Source organism: Limulus polyphemus, unplaced genomic scaffold (assembly GCF_000517525.1).
Source record: "Limulus polyphemus unplaced genomic scaffold, Limulus_polyphemus-2.1.2 Scaffold1957, whole genome shotgun sequence".
Lineage (NCBI taxonomy): Eukaryota > Metazoa > Arthropoda > Merostomata > Xiphosura > Limulidae > Limulus > Limulus polyphemus.
The window spans coordinates 97,078-101,462 of record NW_013667567.1 but is presented as its reverse complement, the minus strand read 5'-3'; the positions used below and the strand labels follow the sequence as shown (position 1 = coordinate 101,462).

The window sequence follows — 4,385 nt, the reverse complement described above, 5'->3', positions numbered from 1 at the left end:
ACATGCAGGTTATCATAACACATCATATCTTTTTAACTACTGATACTGTTTTTAATTCACTTTTGAAATTATTGTACTTATACTTAATTTTTTTCAGGACAAGAAAATGGATTGATATTTTTTTTAAAAATATCAATAGTTCATCAACAATTTTAATAATTTGATAGGATGAAAAGTTTACTATACATTATGTGATTCACTAGTTTTAGGGCTGTATTCAAAGGTTCATTCACTAGCCAGGAAATCAAAGGTAGTTCTGAACATTTGAAGACTCATCAAGCAGTATCAGCTTTTTTTCTCTTGTTAACAGAAATTGTTTGACAATGTCTGAATAGTAATCACACGTTAAAAATCATTCACATGGAAAATTTAAATTTTTTTATGTGTAAAATGTCCAGTATATAAACAAATGTTGTATTAAAAGAAATATCACCACCATTAAAACATTGTATGTAGCAGCCCGTTCAGTGCATTGGAGCAGACCATTATGGTGAAGAATATGTATAAAACAGAAGTTTTGTGGTAGAATAAAAATGAAATAAACTTTTAAACATATTTGTGGATCTAATAACGAACACAGTGAAAAGGGCATATGATGAAATGTGTTGCCCAAATAGATCCTTTTCATTTCTTAGACATACTTTCAACACTCCTTTCACCACTCTAAATTTCAGTTGCCATTTTATTTTTCAGGCCATACAGCACGAGTTCTTCATCTTTCCATGAGCCCTGATGGAGCCACAGTTATGTCGGCAGGGGCTGATAAAATTCTTCGACTTTGGAAATGTTTTGCTCCACCAAATGATCAAAGAAAAAGGAGACATCAATAAGGCCTATTCACTTTAGCATAAGATAACTGTTTTATATGTACTTTAAAAATTGTGTATTTGACGTTCATACTATAGAATGTTTTGTCAAATATTTTGGCATAGAGATAATTCTCTGGAAATAAATCTCTTAGGTTTTTATACTTATGCCTGTGTATTTTCATTAAAAATGAAACATTTTTTACCAAGTACTCCAAAGTCGTCGTCTTGTCCTTAGTATGTACTATATATTTATAATTAATAGTTAACCCAGGATTATCAATGGGGATTGACATGAATCTCTCTCACATTTTAAATACATTTTCCTAAACTATATATGCACAAAATTTCTGACTTGTCTGTTATTTTGTTGATTACAGGGTTTCTAAAAACATACAAGTAGCAAAAAAATAAAGAAATAAATTAGATACCATGAATATTGCAATAAATCCCACTAATTACTGTTGAGGTCCCATCTGTATTTTACATAGAAAATATGTAATATCACCTCTAGTTTTTGTCAATGTTTTTACACTGAGTGTAATAACAATTCAAACAAAATAACTCAATATGAAAACTCAACTGGTAGTGAACGAAATAACAACTAGTTGGTGATTTAAAGGTTAACTTACGGGAAAACGTAATGATTCAACTAAAAGATTACAGACGTTGGATTCATTTTAATTAGTTTTCTATGAATATTAGGATTTTTTTATATAATCATGTAATTGAAATCATGGGCTTTTACTTGCACAAAGACTAAAGCACCCAAGGTTTAGAGTTTTTATTTTGAAGGACTAGAAGTTAAATACATTTTAAGAAATCCAAGATAAAATAGTAGTTGTGTTTTTTTATGATAATTGTATTTCAATTCTTCATACATTCTCTACGATAAGGAGCTACGGATAGCCTATTTTGTAGCTTTGAGCTTAAACACAGTTTTAATTTATAATTATTCAAAATCTTTTTTTTTATAATTTAGTCTCTTGATCTCTCATAGTTTAATAACACATAAGTAAATATTGAGAAAGGTTCGCCAAAACAACTATTTTCCTACTTAATGTTTTTGTTTTTTTCTTTCTAAATTTGAAAAAGAAAAAAAACTAGTGTAGTTAAACCTTCATATAAAGGGTTTTGAACTTTCGGTAAGCGAGTTCATAAGTTAATCGGCTTTTTTAATAAATCCAGTTTTGAGCTCATCGATACCATTAAAATTCCTTAGCTTACTATATACAGGGCCGAGCACGGTCTAGTGGTTAGCGTGCTGGACTTGAGCCGAGTTTCCGTGGTTCGCGTCCCGTTGTCGCAAAAAAAAAAAACGCTCTGCACTTTAGGGACTGTTGGTGCGTTATAAGAGTGATGGTCAAACCCCACTATACGGTCTGACAAGAGTTGGTGATGATGACTACATAAAATTAGGGACAACCAGTACAATATAACAAACAGCAACCGTTGACTGCTCCCTTTACATTTTTTTGTATCATACATATATACGTTATAAACAATTTCATCCTAAAGCAACCGATGAAGAAGTTTAGACTTATCTATCTAACAAGCGTATATATTCCGAATGACGGCTCTGCACGCGCATCCAATGTTTCTGATAATTCATATAAACAAAATTGCTGTTAACTAACTGCCTATACTATAGTCTACCTTTGCGCGAAAATTCTGAAAACACCTAAACACAAAGATTTTTGTACTGCATGTAAACAGAATTTTAGATATACTTTGAGTGCCGTAAATCAAGCCTGGGTAATGAATTCGAATACTGACCTGTCGCAGATAAAAAATATTCTTCTGAAGTCCTTTTCTTTATACGCTTCTGATTAGAAATCTGTAACGAGCTAACTAAGAGGTACGTGAAGACACCAAATATTGCACCCAATCATGATTTCAAAACTATATATTGCTTGTTGATGTGATAAAATGAACTTCTATAGAAACTAAAACCAAGTCTGAAAATTGTATAGAGACTAATATCATGTTACTGACGTTCAATGAAAAGTTTTCCTGAGAAAATCAATACAACCAAGCAAGACTGGAAACCGTGATTATTATAAGTATTCAAAAGCTCTGGTCAGCTAAATCACCACAGATGATTTGAGTTAAACAACTTAAAATCGATTCTTATAACAAAATTAAAGTGTAATAAATTCATTATAAGCGGAATTCTGTAGGTTACGAATCCTGTCTACTTTCATCTCAGTGACCAGTGAAGTCAAACCTGAGAGGAGAGGTACTAGAGAAGATGAAGAATCCTGTCTACTTTCATCTCAGTGACCAGTGAAGTCAAACCTGAGAGGAGAGGTACTAGAGAAGCTGAAGAATCCTGTCTACTTTCATCTCAGTGACCAGTGAAGTCAAACCTGAGAGGAGAGGTACTAGAGAAGCTCAAGAATCCTGTCTACTTTCATCTCAGTGACCAGTGAAGTCAAACCTGAGAGGAGAGGTACTAGAGAAGCTCAAGAATCCTGTCTACTTTCATCTCAGTGACCAGTGAAGTCAAACCTGAGAGGAGAGGTACTAGAGAAGCTGAAGAATCCTGTCTACTTTCATCTCAGTGACCAGTGAAGTGAAAGCAGTAAGGGTTGATATTCGAGGAGCTCAAGAATCCTGCCTACTCTCGTCCTTAGTGACCAATGAAGTGAAAACTCAGAGTGGAGGTATTCGAAACTTTTTAACTCAGCTGTTAAGTCTGTACCCAGGGAACAGTTTCATCTTTTCATAGAACGAACAGCCGCACTCAAAATTTGCAATGTTTAATAAACAAAATGATTTTAAGCTTTAATAATGTCAATTGACCACGAAAATGACGTATACAAAGAGGTGGCTTGGTAGGCTCAAGCCCCCTGCTTTCCTCTTCTTTGGCCTCAAGAGTCCCCTTTTTCTCAATCATAAAAAATCGTCCACAACTATTAAAAGATATACCTGATTTCACACCTTGTTTGCTGCAATTTATTAGGAAAAAATTTTAGCTTTAAAATAAATGGAACACAGGGACTTGTAGGTCTTTATAGTAAGGAAAATAGAGGTGATGTGCAAGAAATTATACGTAATAATTCATTGTTTAGTATTAAATCTTACTGCTCTTTACCCTATGTGTACCAGAGGGAACTCATAATCTCCCCTAACACCTCCCTCCAAAAAAAGTTTTTCCTTATGATTATTGAAAAAGTACCCTTTTCTGTCACTAAGCCCCTACTGTTTATGTTCTCTGCACATTACTGAAAATGGCATTGTTAGTCTAGTAGTATATATATATATATCACACATTCGTGAAATTGAACAATTCCACAAATGTTTAGTTAGCAAAACGCTTTAGGATTAATATTTGTTAATGGCTTGTTTTTCCAACTGTTTTCTAAACACAAAAGAGCTCAAAACAGCAAAATAAGAAAAATACCGTAAATGAAAAAAAGGTTTACTGTTATCTAGTTTGGTTCAAACCTACAAAATCTTCATTGCTTTCACTGCAATTTATTTTTTTATTATTTAGGGAGCATTATAAATAGTTATGTTTTTAGAAGAAAAACAAACTACTATTGTTATAAATAACACGTTCAATTGAACTAAACT

General features: G+C 32.8%; 1 long non-coding RNA gene across 2 annotated transcripts in view; it reads left to right on the top strand.

Moving 5' to 3' along the window:
- The window catches only part of LOC111087282, a 14,960-nt gene extending 13,992 nt beyond the window's left edge, over positions 1 to 968 (top strand). For both annotated transcript variants that reach the window (XR_002611989.1, XR_002611990.1), the window contains exon 6: positions 694 to 968. This is a non-coding gene — a long non-coding RNA (uncharacterized LOC111087282). The remainder of the gene's footprint in view (positions 1 to 693) is intronic.
- The last annotated feature ends 3,417 nt before the right edge of the window (positions 969 to 4,385 follow it).